The sequence below is a fragment of the Copadichromis virginalis genome, linkage group LG23 (genome assembly GCF_057382275.1).
Source record: "Copadichromis virginalis isolate Kocher_CV1m ecotype Utaka linkage group LG23, C_Virginalis_male_GT1.1, whole genome shotgun sequence".
Taxonomy (NCBI): Eukaryota; Metazoa; Chordata; class Actinopteri; order Cichliformes; family Cichlidae; genus Copadichromis; species Copadichromis virginalis.
Genome location: NC_140639.1, coordinates 47,514,778 through 47,530,431, shown reverse-complemented (window position 1 = coordinate 47,530,431; position 15,654 = coordinate 47,514,778). Strand labels below are relative to the sequence as shown.

The 15,654-nt window shown below is 45.0% G+C and overlaps 1 protein-coding gene, 21 non-coding genes and 1 pseudogene across 22 annotated transcripts in view; 12 read left to right on the top strand and 11 right to left on the bottom strand.

Annotated features, from left to right (window-relative positions):
• The window catches only part of LOC146681888 (OX-2 membrane glycoprotein-like), an 88,524-nt gene that overhangs the window by 35,428 nt on the left and 37,442 nt on the right, over nucleotides 1–15,654 (top strand). The window lies entirely within an intron of this gene.
• LOC146681913 (5S ribosomal RNA) lies at nucleotides 39–157 on the top strand. The gene has a single exon (XR_014918419.1). It is a non-coding gene; the product is annotated as a 5S ribosomal RNA (ribosomal RNA).
• LOC146681912 (5S ribosomal RNA) lies at nucleotides 1,000–1,118 on the bottom strand. Its single transcript, XR_014918456.1, has one exon. It is a non-coding gene; the product is annotated as a 5S ribosomal RNA (ribosomal RNA).
• On the top strand, nucleotides 1,476–1,594 carry LOC146681911 (5S ribosomal RNA). Its single transcript, XR_014918405.1, has one exon. It is a non-coding gene; the product is annotated as a 5S ribosomal RNA (ribosomal RNA).
• Nucleotides 2,373–2,491, bottom strand: LOC146681910 (5S ribosomal RNA). The gene has a single exon (XR_014918455.1). It is a non-coding gene; the product is annotated as a 5S ribosomal RNA (ribosomal RNA).
• On the top strand, nucleotides 2,849–2,967 carry LOC146681909 (5S ribosomal RNA). The gene has a single exon (XR_014918404.1). It is a non-coding gene; the product is annotated as a 5S ribosomal RNA (ribosomal RNA).
• LOC146681908 (5S ribosomal RNA) lies at nucleotides 3,810–3,928 on the bottom strand. Its single transcript, XR_014918454.1, has one exon. It is a non-coding gene; the product is annotated as a 5S ribosomal RNA (ribosomal RNA).
• On the top strand, nucleotides 4,286–4,404 carry LOC146681907 (5S ribosomal RNA). Its single transcript, XR_014918403.1, has one exon. It is a non-coding gene; the product is annotated as a 5S ribosomal RNA (ribosomal RNA).
• LOC146681906 (5S ribosomal RNA) lies at nucleotides 5,242–5,360 on the bottom strand. The gene has a single exon (XR_014918453.1). It is a non-coding gene; the product is annotated as a 5S ribosomal RNA (ribosomal RNA).
• Nucleotides 5,718–5,836, top strand: LOC146681905 (5S ribosomal RNA). The gene has a single exon (XR_014918364.1). It is a non-coding gene; the product is annotated as a 5S ribosomal RNA (ribosomal RNA).
• LOC146681904 (5S ribosomal RNA) lies at nucleotides 6,679–6,797 on the bottom strand. The gene has a single exon (XR_014918452.1). It is a non-coding gene; the product is annotated as a 5S ribosomal RNA (ribosomal RNA).
• Nucleotides 7,155–7,273, top strand: LOC146681903 (5S ribosomal RNA). The gene has a single exon (XR_014918402.1). It is a non-coding gene; the product is annotated as a 5S ribosomal RNA (ribosomal RNA).
• On the bottom strand, nucleotides 8,111–8,229 carry LOC146681902 (5S ribosomal RNA). Its single transcript, XR_014918451.1, has one exon. It is a non-coding gene; the product is annotated as a 5S ribosomal RNA (ribosomal RNA).
• On the top strand, nucleotides 8,587–8,705 carry LOC146681901 (5S ribosomal RNA). Its single transcript, XR_014918401.1, has one exon. It is a non-coding gene; the product is annotated as a 5S ribosomal RNA (ribosomal RNA).
• On the bottom strand, nucleotides 9,560–9,678 carry LOC146681900 (5S ribosomal RNA). Its single transcript, XR_014918450.1, has one exon. It is a non-coding gene; the product is annotated as a 5S ribosomal RNA (ribosomal RNA).
• On the top strand, nucleotides 10,036–10,154 carry LOC146681899 (5S ribosomal RNA; annotated as a pseudogene).
• LOC146681898 (5S ribosomal RNA) lies at nucleotides 10,992–11,110 on the bottom strand. Its single transcript, XR_014918437.1, has one exon. It is a non-coding gene; the product is annotated as a 5S ribosomal RNA (ribosomal RNA).
• On the top strand, nucleotides 11,468–11,586 carry LOC146681897 (5S ribosomal RNA). The gene has a single exon (XR_014918417.1). It is a non-coding gene; the product is annotated as a 5S ribosomal RNA (ribosomal RNA).
• LOC146681896 (5S ribosomal RNA) lies at nucleotides 12,441–12,559 on the bottom strand. The gene has a single exon (XR_014918449.1). It is a non-coding gene; the product is annotated as a 5S ribosomal RNA (ribosomal RNA).
• Nucleotides 12,917–13,035, top strand: LOC146681895 (5S ribosomal RNA). Its single transcript, XR_014918400.1, has one exon. It is a non-coding gene; the product is annotated as a 5S ribosomal RNA (ribosomal RNA).
• Nucleotides 13,890–14,008, bottom strand: LOC146681894 (5S ribosomal RNA). The gene has a single exon (XR_014918448.1). It is a non-coding gene; the product is annotated as a 5S ribosomal RNA (ribosomal RNA).
• On the top strand, nucleotides 14,366–14,484 carry LOC146681893 (5S ribosomal RNA). Its single transcript, XR_014918399.1, has one exon. It is a non-coding gene; the product is annotated as a 5S ribosomal RNA (ribosomal RNA).
• LOC146681892 (5S ribosomal RNA) lies at nucleotides 15,343–15,461 on the bottom strand. The gene has a single exon (XR_014918447.1). It is a non-coding gene; the product is annotated as a 5S ribosomal RNA (ribosomal RNA).

Sequence of the window (15,654 nt, the reverse complement as noted above, 5' to 3'; positions counted from 1 at the left end):
CAGCATGTATAAAGAGGCTGTTTGTGAAGCAGTCCGTCGCTTACGGCCACACCACCCTGAACGCGCCCGATCTCGTCTGATCTCGGAAGCCAAGCTGGGTCGGGCCTGGTCGGTACTTGGATGGGAGACTTCCTGGGAATACCAGGTGCCGTAAGCTTTTGCATTTCAACACACAAATGACAGTTTAAATAGTGAAACGGATCTGAGGCACTCTTTAAGCTCATTTTCCAATAGGATGGTTAGTGAGTCTTGCGCAAAGAGCTCTTCCACTCATGTAGTAATGTCAAATTCTTCAAGCGTTACATCAATATCACTGTACATGCACAGAGCACCTGTAGATGTTTTTGTGCAAACACTCACAATTGTTTATGACGTGAATATTGCAGCATTAAGTATGCATTATAACTGTGCTGTCATGGGCAGCTATTAAAAATAAAAGTAGAAACTAATCAATATGCTTCACTCTAAATTGTTTTTTAAATCCCAATAAATGGGTTACAGTATCTACATGAACCCCGTTGTCGAGGAAGCCTCTCACTTACGGCCATACCAGCCTGTTCTCATCTGATCTCTGAAGGTAACCAGGGGCGGTCCTGCATAGTCGCGTCACCTTCACCTTGCTCCATGTTAGAAACTCCATGATATCGTGTTCCCTGCTCAGGGTAGCACACTGATGCGCATTTATTCAGTATTCTTCGGGGCCGCAGTCGGCAGCCAATAAGAGTTAAAACTCGTTGCACAAGAGTGTCAGGTTGACACTGTGCCCGCTGCACGCTACAAGGTTAACGAGTTCCTCACTATTGAGCCCAGACGGACTAGCCGTAGACATTCTCTACATTTACAGAATAAATAAGTTTGTGTATTTCCTAAATATTTCGTTCCTGCTGTTCTTTTGTTTTGTTTTGCACAAAAGGGAAATGTTGTCATGAAGCTTTTCCTCAAGCTGCCTCCACTGAGTGAGCAGCGGCGCCCTCTGCAGTTTGTGTGTGGGAGTGCAAAAGCTTACAGCACCTGGTATTCCCAGGCGGTCTCCCATCCAAGTACTGACCAGGCCCGACCCTGCTTAGCTTCCGAGATCAGACGAGATCGGGCGTGTTCAGGGTGGTATGGCCGTAAGCGAGGGAAACCCGCTATAAAAGACCTTTTATACTTGGCAAATGTCACGCACTTTAAAATATAGAATTGTACTAAGCTTCACATGTTACAGCGAAAACATGCAAACCTTTGTTGTGAACTGCAGCTTCAACACTGAGCTGCAAAAATGCTTTTCCCGCGGTAACGTCACCATAATAACACATGTTACTTTCTCACAGCACAGTGTTAAAGTGACAGAGAGCACACAGTGTGTTAGGACCATTTGGAAGTCCAACATTTTTGTGCTTTGGACAATTCAACTTATATACAGGACATAAAAACCTAAGCATGACTGCGTCATCACAGCATGTATAAAGAGGCTGTTTGTGAAGCAGTCCCTCGCTTACGGCCACACCACCCTGAACGCGCCCGATCTCGTCTGATCTCGGAAGCCAAGCTGGGTCGGGCCTGGTCAGTACTTGGATGGGAGACTTTCTGGGAATACCAGGTGCCGTAAGCTTTTGCATTTCAACACACAAATGACAGTTTAAATAGTGAAACGGATCTGAGGCACTCTTTAAGCTCATTTTCCAATAGGATGGTTAGTGAGTCTTGCGCAAAGAGCTCTTCCACTCATGTAGTAATGTCAAATTCTTCAAGCGTTACATCAATATCACTGTACATGCACAGAGCACCTGTAGATGTTTTTGTGCAAACACTCACAATTGTTTATGACGTGAATATTGCTGCATTAAGTATGCATTATAACTGTGCTGTCATGGGCAGCTATTAAAAATAAAAGTAGAAACTAATCAATATGCTTCACTCTAAATTGTTTTTTAAATCCCAATAAATGGGTTACAGTATCTACATGAACCCCGTTGTCGAGGAAGCCTCTCACTTACGGCCATACCAGCCTGTTCTCATCTGATCTCTGAAGGTAACCAGGGGCGGTCCTGCATAGTCGCGTCACCTTCACCTTGCTCCATGTTAGAAACTCCATGATATCGTGTTCCCTGCTCAGGGTAGCACACTGATGCGCATTTATTCAGTATTCTTCGGGGCCGCAGTCGGCAGCCAATAAGAGTTAAAACTCGTTGCACAAGAGTGTCAGGTTGACGTAGACATTCTCTACATTTACAGAATAAATAAGTTTGTGTATTTCCTAAATATTTCGTTCCTGCTGTTCTTTTGTTTTGTTTTGCACAAAAGGGAAATGTTGTCATGAAGCTTTTCCTCAAGCTGCCTCCACTGAGTGAGCAGCGGCGCCCTCTGCAGTTTGTGTGTGGGAGTGCAAAAGCTTACAGCACCTGGTATTCCCAGGCGGTCTCCCATCCAAGTACTGACCAGGCCCGACCCTGCTTAGCTTCCGAGATCAGACGAGATCGGGCGTGTTCAGGGTGGTATGGCCGTAAGCGAGGGAAACCCGCTATAAAAGACCTTTTATACTTGGCAAATGTCACGCACTTTAAAATATAGAATTGTACTAAGCTTCACATGTTACAGCGAAAACATGCAAACCTTTGTTGTGAACTGCAGCTTCAACACTGAGCTGCAAAAATGCTTTTCCCGCGGTAACGTCACCATAATAACACATGTTACTTTCTCACAGCACAGTGTTAAAGTGACAGAGAGCACACAGTGTGTTAGGACCATTTGGAAGTCCAACATTTTTGTGCTTTGGACAATTCAACTTATATACAGGACATAAAAACCTAAGCATGACTGCGTCATCACAGCATGTATAAAGAGGCTGTTTGTGAAGCAGTCCCTCGCTTACGGCCACACCACCCTGAACGCGCCCGATCTCGTCTGATCTCGGAAGCCAAGCTGGGTCGGGCCTGGTCAGTACTTGGATGGGAGACTTTCTGGGAATACCAGGTGCCGTAAGCTTTTGCATTTCAACACACAAATGACAGTTTAAATAGTGAAACGGATCTGAGGCACTCTTTAAGCTCATTTTCCAATAGGATGGTTAGTGAGTCTTGCGCAAAGAGCTCTTCCACTCATGTAGTAATGTCAAATTCTTCAAGCGTTACATCAATATCACTGTACATGCACAGAGCACCTGTAGATGTTTTTGTGCAAACACTCACAATTGTTTATGACGTGAATATTGCTGCATTAAGTATGCATTATAACTGTGCTGTCATGGGCAGCTATTAAAAATAAAAGTAGAAACTAATCAATATGCTTCACTCTAAATTGTTTTTTAAATCCCAATAAATGGGTTACAGTATCTACATGAACCCCGTTGTCGAGGAAGCCTCTCACTTACGGCCATACCAGCCTGTTCTCATCTGATCTCTGAAGGTAACCAGGGGCGGTCCTGCATAGTCGCGTCACCTTCACCTTGCTCCATGTTAGAAACTCCATGATATCATGTTCCCTGCGCAGGGTAGCACACTGATGCGCATTTATTCAGTATTCTTCGGGGCCGCAGTCGGCAGCCAATAAGAGTTAAAACTCGTTGCACAAGAGTGTCAGGTTGACACTGTGCCCGCTGCACGCTACAAGGTTAACGAGTTCCTCACTATTGAGCCCAGACGGACTAGCCGTAGACATTCTCTACATTTACAGAATAAATAAGTTTGTGTATTTCCTAAATATTTCGTTCCTGCTGTTCTTTTGTTTTGTTTTGCACAAAAGGGAAATGTTGTCATGAAGCTTTTCCTCAAGCTGCCTCCACTGAGTGAGCAGCGGCGCCCTCTGCAGTTTGTGTGTGGGAGTGCAAAAGCTTACAGCACCTGGTATTCCCAGGCGGTCTCCCATCCAAGTACTGACCAGGCCCGACCCTGCTTAGCTTCCGAGATCAGACGAGATCGGGCGTGTTCAGGGTGGTATGGCCGTAAGCGAGGGAAACCCGCTATAAAAGACCTTTTATACTTGGCAAATGTCACGCACTTTAAAATATAGAATTGTACTAAGCTTCACATGTTACAGCGAAAACATGCAAACCTTTGTTGTGAACTGCAGCTTCAACACTGAGCTGCAAAAATGCTTTTCCCGCGGTAACGTCACCATAATAACACATGTTACTTTCTCACAGCACAGTGTTAAAGTGACAGAGAGCACACAGTGTGTTAGGACCATTTGGAAGTCCAACATTTTTGTGCTTTGGACAATTCAACTTATATACAGGACATAAAAACCTAAGCATGACTGCGTCATCACAGCATGTATAAAGAGGCTGTTTGTGAAGCAGTCCCTCGCTTACGGCCACACCACCCTGAACGCGCCCGATCTCGTCTGATCTCGGAAGCCAAGCTGGGTCGGGCCTGGTCAGTACTTGGATGGGAGACTTTCTGGGAATACCAGGTGCCGTAAGCTTTTGCATTTCAACACACAAATGACAGTTTAAATAGTGAAACGGATCTGAGGCACTCTTTAAGCTCATTTTCCAATAGGATGGTTAGTGAGTCTTGCGCAAAGAGCTCTTCCACTCATGTAGTAATGTCAAATTCTTCAAGCGTTACATCAGTATCACTGTACATGCACAGAGCACCTGTAGATGTTTTTGTGCAAACACTCACAATTGTTTATGACGTGAATATTGCTGCATTAAGTATGCATTATAACTGTGCTGTCATGGGCAGCTATTAAAAATAAAAGTAGAAACTAATCAATATGCTTCACTCTAAATTGTTTTTTAAATCCCAATAAATGGGTTACAGTATCTACATGAACCCCGTTGTCGAGGAAGCCTCTCACTTACGGCCATACCAGCCTGTTCTCATCTGATCTCTGAAGGTAACCAGGGGCGGTCCTGCATAGTCGCGTCACCTTCACCTTGCTCCATGTTAGAAACTCCATGATATCGTGTTCCCTGCTCAGGGTAGCACACTGATGCGCATTTATTCAGTATTCTTCGGGGCCGCAGTCGGCAGCCAATAAGAGTTAAAACTCGTTGCACAAGAGTGTCAGGTTGACACTGTGCCCGCTGCACGCTACAAGGTTAACGAGTTCCTCACTATTGAGCCCAGACGGACTAGCCGTAGACATTCTCTACATTTACAGAATAAATAAGTTTGTGTATTTCCTAAATATTTCGTTCCTGCTGTTCTTTTGTTTTGCACAAAAGGGAAATGTTGTCATGAAGCTTTTCCTCAAGCTGCCTCCACTGAGTGAGCAGCGGCGCCCTCTGCAGTTTGTGTGTGGGAGTGCAAAAGCTTACAGCACCTGGTATTCCCAGGCGGTCTCCCATCCAAGTACTGACCAGGCCCGACCCTGCTTAGCTTCCGAGATCAGACGAGATCGGGCGTGTTCAGGGTGGTATGGCCGTAAGCGAGGGAAACCCGCTATAAAAGACCTTTTATACTTGGCAAATGTCACGCACTTTAAAATATAGAATTGTACTAAGCTTCACATGTTACAGCGAAAACATGCAAACCTTTGTTGTGAACTGCAGCTTCAACACTGAGCTGCAAAAATGCTTTTCCCGCGGTAACGTCACCATAATAACACATGTTACTTTCTCACAGCACAGTGTTAAAGTGACAGAGAGCACACAGTGTGTTAGGACCATTTGGAAGTCCAACATTTTTGTGCTTTGGACAATTCAACTTATATACAGGACATAAAAACCTAAGCATGACTGCGTCATCACAGCATGTATAAAGAGGCTGTTTGTGAAGCAGTCCGTCGCTTACGGCCACACCACCCTGAACGCGCCCGATCTCGTCTGATCTCGGAAGCCAAGCTGGGTCGGGCCTGGTCAGTACTTGGATGGGAGACTTCCTGGGAATACCAGGTGCCGTAAGCTTTTGCATTTCAACACACAAATGACAGTTTAAATAGTGAAACGGATCTGAGGCACTCTTTAAGCTCATTTTCCAATAGGATGGTTAGTGAGTCTTGCGCAAAGAGCTCTTCCACTCATGTAGTAATGTCAAATTCTTCAAGCGTTACATCAATATCACTGTACATGCACAGAGCACCTGTAGATGTTTTTGTGCAAACACTCACAATTGTTTATGACGTGAATATTGCTGCATTAAGTATGCATTATAACTGTGCTGTCATGGGCAGCTATTAAAAATAAAAGTAGAAACTAATCAATATGCTTCACTCTAAATTGTTTTTTAAATCCCAATAAATGGGTTACAGTATCTACATGAACCCCGTTGTCGAGGAAGCCTCTCACTTACGGCCATACCAGCCTGTTCTCATCTGATCTCTGAAGGTAACCAGGGGCGGTCCTGCATAGTCGCGTCACCTTCACCTTGCTCCATGTTAGAAACTCCATGATATCATGTTCCCTGCGCAGGGTAGCACACTGATGCGCATTTATTCAGTATTCTTCGGGGCCGCAGTCGGCAGCCAATAAGAGTTAAAACTCGTTGCACAAGAGTGTCAGGTTGACACTGTGCCCGCTGCACGCTACAAGGTTAACGAGTTCCTCACTATTGAGCCCAGACGGACTAGCCGTAGACATTCTCTACATTTACAGAATAAATAAGTTTGTGTATTTCCTAAATATTTCGTTCCTGCTGTTCTTTTGTTTTGTTTTGCACAAAAGGGAAATGTTGTCATGAAGCTTTTCCTCAAGCTGCCTCCACTGAGTGAGCAGCGGCGCCCTCTGCAGTTTGTGTGTGGGAGTGCAAAAGCTTACAGCACCTGGTATTCCCAGGCGGTCTCCCATCCAAGTACTGACCAGGCCCGACCCTGCTTAGCTTCCGAGATCAGACGAGATCGGGCGTGTTCAGGGTGGTATGGCCGTAAGCGAGGGAAACCCGCTATAAAAGACCTTTTATACTTGGCAAATGTCACGCACTTTAAAATATAGAATTGTACTAAGCTTCACATGTTACAGCGAAAACATGCAAACCTTTGTTGTGAACTGCAGCTTCAACACTGAGCTGCAAAAATGCTTTTCCCGCGGTAACGTCACCATAATAACACATGTTACTTTCTCACAGCACAGTGTTAAAGTGACAGAGAGCACACAGTGTGTTAGGACCATTTGGAAGTCCAACATTTTTGTGCTTTGGACAATTCAACTTATATACAGGACATAAAAACCTAAGCATGACTGCGTCATCACAGCATGTATAAAGAGGCTGTTTGTGAAGCAGTCCCTCGCTTACGGCCACACCACCCTGAACGCGCCCGATCTCGTCTGATCTCGGAAGCCAAGCTGGGTCGGGCCTGGTCAGTACTTGGATGGGAGACTTTCTGGGAATACCAGGTGCCGTAAGCTTTTGCATTTCAACACACAAATGACAGTTTAAATAGTGAAACGGATCTGAGGCACTCTTTAAGCTCATTTTCCAATAGGATGGTTAGTGAGTCTTGCGCAAAGAGCTCTTCCACTCATGTAGTAATGTCAAATTCTTCAAGCGTTACATCAATATCACTGTACATGCACAGAGCACCTGTAGATGTTTTTGTGCAAACACTCACAATTGTTTATGACGTGAATATTGCTGCATTAAGTATGCATTATAACTGTGCTGTCATGGGCAGCTATTAAAAATAAAAGTAGAAACTAATCAATATGCTTCACTCTAAATTGTTTTTTAAATCCCAATAAATGGGTTACAGTATCTACATGAACCCCGTTGTCGAGGAAGCCTCTCACTTACGGCCATACCAGCCTGTTCTCATCTGATCTCTGAAGGTAACCAGGGGCGGTCCTGCATAGTCGCGTCACCTTCACCTTGCTCCATGTTAGAAACTCCATGATATCGTGTTCCCTGCTCAGGGTAGCACACTGATGCGCATTTATTCAGTATTCTTCGGGGCCGCAGTCGGCAGCCAATAAGAGTTAAAACTCGTTGCACAAGAGTGTCAGGTTGACACTGTGCCCGCTGCACGCTACAAGGTTAACGAGTTCCTCACTATTGAGCCCAGACGGACTAGCCGTAGACATTCTCTACATTTACAGAATAAATAAGTTTGTGTATTTCCTAAATATTTCGTTCCTGCTGTTCTTTTGTTTTGCACAAAAGGGAAATGTTGTCATGAAGCTTTTCCTCAAGCTGCCTCCACTGAGTGAGCAGCGGCGCCCTCTGCAGTTTGTGTGTGGGAGTGCAAAAGCTTACAGCACCTGGTATTCCCAGGCGGTCTCCCATCCAAGTACTGACCAGGCCCGACCCTGCTTAGCTTCCGAGATCAGACGAGATCGGGCGTGTTCAGGGTGGTATGGCCGTAAGCGAGGGAAACCCGCTATAAAAGACCTTTTATACTTGGCAAATGTCACGCACTTTAAAATATAGAATTGTACTAAGCTTCACATGTTACAGCGAAAACATGCAAACCTTTGTTGTGAACTGCAGCTTCAACACTGAGCTGCAAAAATGCTTTTCCCGCGGTAACGTCACCATAATAACACATGTTACTTTCTCACAGCACAGTGTTAAAGTGACAGAGAGCACACAGTGTGTTAGGACCATTTGGAAGTCCAACATTTTTGTGCTTTGGACAATTCAACTTATATACAGGACATAAAAACCTAAGCATGACTGCGTCATCACAGCATGTATAAAGAGGCTGTTTGTGAAGCAGTCCCTCGCTTACGGCCACACCACCCTGAACGCGCCCGATCTCGTCTGATCTCGGAAGCCAAGCTGGGTCGGGCCTGGTCAGTACTTGGATGGGAGACTTTCTGGGAATACCAGGTGCCGTAAGCTTTTGCATTTCAACACACAAATGACAGTTTAAATAGTGAAACGGATCTGAGGCACTCTTTAAGCTCATTTTCCAATAGGATGGTTAGTGAGTCTTGCGCAAAGAGCTCTTCCACTCATGTAGTAATGTCAAATTCTTCAAGCGTTACATCAGTATCACTGTACATGCACAGAGCACCTGTAGATGTTTTTGTGCAAACACTCACAATTGTTTATGACGTGAATATTGCTGCATTAAGTATGCATTATAACTGTGCTGTCATGGGCAGCTATTAAAAATAAAAGTAGAAACTAATCAATATGCTTCACTCTAAATTGTTTTTTAAATCCCAATAAATGGGTTACAGTATCTACATGAACCCCGTTGTCGAGGAAGCCTCTCACTTACGGCCATACCAGCCTGTTCTCATCTGATCTCTGAAGGTAACCAGGGGCGGTCCTGCATAGTCGCGTCACCTTCACCTTGCTCCATGTTAGAAACTCCATGATATCGTGTTCCCTGCTCAGGGTAGCACACTGATGCGCATTTATTCAGTATTCTTCGGGGCCGCAGTCGGCAGCCAATAAGAGTTAAAACTCGTTGCACAAGAGTGTCAGGTTGACACTGTGCCCGCTGCACGCTACAAGGTTAACGAGTTCCTCACTATTGAGCCCAGACGGACTAGCCGTAGACATTCTCTACATTTACAGAATAAATAAGTTTGTGTATTTCCTAAATATTTCGTTCCTGCTGTTCTTTTGTTTTGTTTTGCACAAAAGGGAAATGCAATCAGGAGCGTTGTCATGAAGCTTTTCCTCAAGCTGCCTCCACTGAGTGAGCAGCGGCGCCCTCTGCAGTTTGTGTGTGGGAGTGCAAAAGCTTACAGCACCTGGTATTCCCAGGCGGTCTCCCATCCAAGTACTGACCAGGCCCGACCCTGCTTAGCTTCCGAGATCAGACGAGATCGGGCGTGTTCAGGGTGGTATGGCCGTAAGCGAGGGAAACCCGCTATAAAAGACCTTTTATACTTGGCAAATGTCACGCACTTTAAAATATAGAATTGTACTAAGCTTCACATGTTACAGCGAAAACATGCAAACCTTTGTTGTGAACTGCAGCTTCAACACTGAGCTGCAAAAATGCTTTTCCCGCGGTAACGTCACCATAATAACACATGTTACTTTCTCACAGCACAGTGTTAAAGTGACAGAGAGCACACAGTGTGTTAGGACCATTTGGAAGTCCAACATTTTTGTGCTTTGGACAATTCAACTTATATACAGGACATAAAAACCTAAGCATGACTGCGTCATCACAGCATGTATAAAGAGGCTGTTTGTGAAGCAGTCCGTCGCTTACGGCCACACCACCCTGAACGCGCCCGATCTCGTCTGATCTCGGAAGCCAAGCTGGGTCCGGCCTGGTCAGTACTTGGATGGGAGACTTTCTGGGAATACCAGGTGCCGTAAGCTTTTGCATTTCAACACACAAATGACAGTTTAAATAGTGAAACGGATCTGAGGCACTCTTTAAGCTCATTTTCCAATAGGATGGTTAGTGAGTCTTGCGCAAAGAGCTCTTCCACTCATGTAGTAATGTCAAATTCTTCAAGCGTTACATCAATATCACTGTACATGCACAGAGCACCTGTAGATGTTTTTGTGCAAACACTCACAATTGTTTATGACGTGAATATTGCTGCATTAAGTATGCATTATAACTGTGCTGTCATGGGCAGCTATTAAAAATAAAAGTAGAAACTAATCAATATGCTTCACTCTAAATTGTTTTTTAAATCCCAATAAATGGGTTACAGTATCTACATGAACCCCGTTGTCGAGGAAGCCTCTCACTTACGGCCATACCAGCCTGTTCTCATCTGATCTCTGAAGGTAACCAGGGGCGGTCCTGCATAGTCGCGTCACCTTCACCTTGCTCCATGTTAGAAACTCCATGATATCGTGTTCCCTGCTCAGGGTAGCACACTGATGCGCATTTATTCAGTATTCTTCGGGGCCGCAGTCGGCAGCCAATAAGAGTTAAAACTCGTTGCACAAGAGTGTCAGGTTGACACTGTGCCCGCTGCACGCTACAAGGTTAACGAGTTCCTCACTATTGAGCCCAGACGGACTAGCCGTAGACATTCTCTACATTTACAGAATAAATAAGTTTGTGTATTTCCTAAATATTTCGTTCCTGCTGTTCTTTTGTTTTGCACAAAAGGGAAATGTTGTCATGAAGCTTTTCCTCAAGCTGCCTCCACTGAGTGAGCAGCGGCGCCCTCTGCAGTTTGTGTGTGGGAGTGCAAAAGCTTACAGCACCTGGTATTCCCAGGCGGTCTCCCATCCAAGTACTGACCAGGCCCGACCCTGCTTAGCTTCCGAGATGAGACGAGATCTGGCGTGTTCAGGGTGGTATGGCCGTAAGCGAGGGAAACCCGCTATAAAAGACCTTTTATACTTGGCAAATGTCACGCACTTTAAAATATAGGATTGTACTAAGCTTCACATGTTACAGCGAAAACATGCAAACCTTTGTTGTGAACTGCAGCTTCAACACTGAGCTGCAAAAATGCTTTTCCCGCGGTAACGTCACCATAATAACACATGTTACTTTCTCACAGCACAGTGTTAAAGTGACAGAGAGCACACAGTGTGTTAGGACCATTTGGAAGTCCAACATTTTTGTGCTTTGGACAATTCAACTTATATACAGGACATAAAAACCTAAGCATGACTGCGTCATCACAGCATGTATAAAGAGGCTGTTTGTGAAGCAGTCCGTCGCTTACGGCCACACCACCCTGAACGCGCCCGATCTCGTCTGATCTCGGAAGCCAAGCTGGGTCGGGCCTGGTCGGTACTTGGATGGGAGACTTCCTGGGAATACCAGGTGCCGTAAGCTTTTGCATTTCAACACACAAATGACAGTTTAAATAGTGAAACGGATCTGAGGCACTCTTTAAGCTCATTTTCCAATAGGATGGTTAGTGAGTCTTGCGCAAAGAGCTCTTCCACTCATGTAGTAATGTCAAATTCTTCAAGCGTTACATCAGTATCACTGTACATGCACAGAGCACCTGTAGATGTTTTTGTGCAAACACTCACAATTGTTTATGACGTGAATATTGCTGCATTAAGTATGCATTATAACTGTGCTGTCATGGGCAGCTATTAAAAATAAAAGTAGAAACTAATCAATATGCTTCACTCTAAATTGTTTTTTAAATCCCAATAAATGGGTTACAGTATCTACATGAACCCCGTTGTCGAGGAAGCCTCTCACTTACGGCCATACCAGCCTGTTCTCATCTGATCTCTGAAGGTAACCAGGGGCGGTCCTGCATAGTCGCGTCACCTTCACCTTGCTCCATGTTAGAAACTCCATGATATCATGTTCCCTGCGCAGGGTAGCACACTGATGCGCATTTATTCAGTATTCTTCGGGGCCGCAGTCGGCAGCCAATAAGAGTTAAAACTCGTTGCACAAGAGTGTCAGGTTGACACTGTGCCCGCTGCACGCTACAAGGTTAACGAGTTCCTCACTATTGAGCCCAGACGGACTAGCCGTAGACATTCTCTACATTTACAGAATAAATAAGTTTGTGTATTTCCTAAATATTTCGTTCCTGCTGTTCTTTTGTTTTGTTTTGCACAAAAGGGAAATGCAATCAGGAGCGTTGTCATGAAGCTTTTCCTCAAGCTGCCTCCACTGAGTGAGCAGCGGCGCCCTCTGCAGTTTGTGTGTGGGAGTGCAAAAGCTTACAGCACCTGGTATTCCCAGGCGGTCTCCCATCCAAGTACTGACCAGGCCCGACCCTGCTTAGCTTCCGAGATCAGACGAGATCGGGCGTGTTCAGGGTGGTATGGCCGTAAGCGAGGGAAACCCGCTATAAAAGACCTTTTATACTTGGCAAATGTCACGCACTTTAAAATATAGAATTGTACTAAGCTTCACATGTTACAGCGAAAACATGCAAACCTTTGTTGTGAACTGCAGCTTCAACACTGAGCTGCAAAAATGCTTTTCCCGCGGTAACGTCACCATAATAACACATGTTACTTTCTCACAGCACAGTGTTAAAGTGACAGAGAGCACACAGTGTGTTAGGACCATTTGGAAGTCCAACATTTTTGTGCTTTGGACAATTCAACTTATATACAGGACATAAAAACCTAAGCATGACTGCGTCATCACAGCATGTATAAAGAGGCTGTTTGTGAAGCAGTCCGTCGCTTACGGCCACACCACCCTGAACGCGCCCGATCTCGTCTGATCTCGGAAGCCAAGCTGGGTCGGGCCTGGTCAGTACTTGGATGGGAGACTTTCTGGGAATACCAGGTGCCGTAAGCTTTTGCATTTCAACACACAAATGACAGTTTAAATAGTGAAACGGATCTGAGGCACTCTTTAAGCTCATTTTCCAATAGGATGGTTAGTGAGTCTTGCGCAAAGAGCTCTTCCACTCATGTAGTAATGTCAAATTCTTCAAGCGTTACATCAGTATCACTGTACATGCACAGAGCACCTGTAGATGTTTTTGTGCAAACACTCACAATTGTTTATGACGTGAATATTGCTGCATTAAGTATGCATTATAACTGTGCTGTCATGGGCAGCTATTAAAAATAAAAGTAGAAACTAATCAATATGCTTCACTCTAAATTGTTTTTTAAATCCCAATAAATGGGTTACAGTATCTACATGAACCCCGTTGTCGAGGAAGCCTCTCACTTACGGCCATACCAGCCTGTTCTCATCTGATCTCTGAAGGTAACCAGGGGCGGTCCTGCATAGTCGCGTCACCTTCACCTTGCTCCATGTTAGAAACTCCATGATATCATGTTCCCTGCGCAGGGTAGCACACTGATGCGCATTTATTCAGTATTCTTCGGGGCCGCAGTCGGCAGCCAATAAGAGTTAAAACTCGTTGCACAAGAGTGTCAGGTTGACACTGTGCCCGCTGCACGCTACAAGGTTAACGAGTTCCTCACTATTGAGCCCAGACGGACTAGCCGTAGACATTCTCTACATTTACAGAATAAATAAGTTTGTGTATTTCCTAAATATTTCGTTCCTGCTGTTCTTTTGTTTTGTTTTGCACAAAAGGGAAATGCAATCAGGAGCGTTGTCATGAAGCTTTTCCTCAAGCTGCCTCCACTGAGTGAGCAGCGGCGCCCTCTGCAGTTTGTGTGTGGGAGTGCAAAAGCTTACAGCACCTGGTATTCCCAGGCGGTCTCCCATCCAAGTACTGACCAGGCCCGACCCTGCTTAGCTTCCGAGATCAGACGAGATCGGGCGTGTTCAGGGTGGTATGGCCGTAAGCGAGGGAAACCCGCTATAAAAGACCTTTTATACTTGGCAAATGTCACGCACTTTAAAATATAGAATTGTACTAAGCTTCACATGTTACAGCGAAAACATGCAAACCTTTGTTGTGAACTGCAGCTTCAACACTGAGCTGCAAAAATGCTTTTCCCGCGGTAACGTCACCATAATAACACATGTTACTTTCTCACAGCACAGTGTTAAAGTGACACAGAGCACACAGTGTGTTAGGACCATTTGGAAGTCCAACATTTTTGTGCTTTGGACAATTCAACTTATATACAGGACATAAAAACCTAAGCATGACTGCGTCATCACAGCATGTATAAAGAGGCTGTTTGTGAAGCAGTCCCTCGCTTACGGCCACACCACCCTGAACGCGCCCGATCTCGTCTGATCTCGGAAGCCAAGCTGGGTCGGGCCTGGTCAGTACTTGGATGGGAGACTTTCTGGGAATACCAGGTGCCGTAAGCTTTTGCATTTCAACACACAAATGACAGTTTAAATAGTGAAACGGATCTGAGGCACTCTTTAAGCTCATTTTCCAATAGGATGGTTAGTGAGTCTTGCGCAAAGAGCTCTTCCACTCATGTAGTAATGTCAAATTCTTCAAGCGTTACATCAATATCACTGTACATGCACAGAGCACCTGTAGATGTTTTTGTGCAAACACTCACAATTGTTTATGACGTGAATATTGCTGCATTAAGTATGCATGCATTATAACTGTGCTGTCATGGGCAGCTATTAAAAATAAAAGTAGAAACTAATCAATATGCTTCACTCTAAATTGTTTTTTAAATCCCAATAAATGGGTTACAGTATCTACATGAACCCCGTTGTCGAGGAAGCCTCTCACTTACGGCCATACCAGCCTGTTCTCATCTGATCTCTGAAGGTAACCAGGGGCGGTCCTGCATAGTCGCGTCACCTTCACCTTGCTCCATGTTAGAAACTCCATGATATCGTGTTCCCTGCTCAGGGTAGCACACTGATGCGCATTTATTCAGTATTCTTCGGGGCCGCAGTCGGCAGCCAATAAGAGTTAAAACTCGTTGCACAAGAGTGTCAGGTTGACACTGTGCCCGCTGCACGCTACAAGGTTAACGAGTTCCTCACTATTGAGCCCAGACGGACTAGCCGTAGACATTCTCTACATTTACAGAATAAATAAGTTTGTGTATTTCCTAAATATTTCGTTCCTGCTGTTCTTTTGTTTTGTTTTGCACAAAAGGGAAATGCAATCAGGAGCGTTGTCATGAAGCTTTTCCTCAAGCTGCCTCCACTGAGTGAGCAGCGGCGCCCTCTGCAGTTTGTGTGTGGGAGTGCAAAAGCTTACAGCACCTGGTATTCCCAGGCGGTCTCCCATCCAAGTACTGACCAGGCCCGACCCTGCTTAGCTTCCGAGATCAGACGAGATCGGGCGTGTTCAGGGTGGTATGGCCGTAAGCGAGGGAAACCCGCTATAAAAGACCTTTTATACTTGGCAAATGTCACGCACTTTAAAATATAGAATTGTACTAAGCTTCACATGTTACAGCGAAAACATGCAAACCTTTGTTGTGAACTGCAGCTTCAACACTGAGCTGCAAAAATGCTTTTCCCGCGGTAACGTCACCATAATAACACATGTTACTTTCTCAC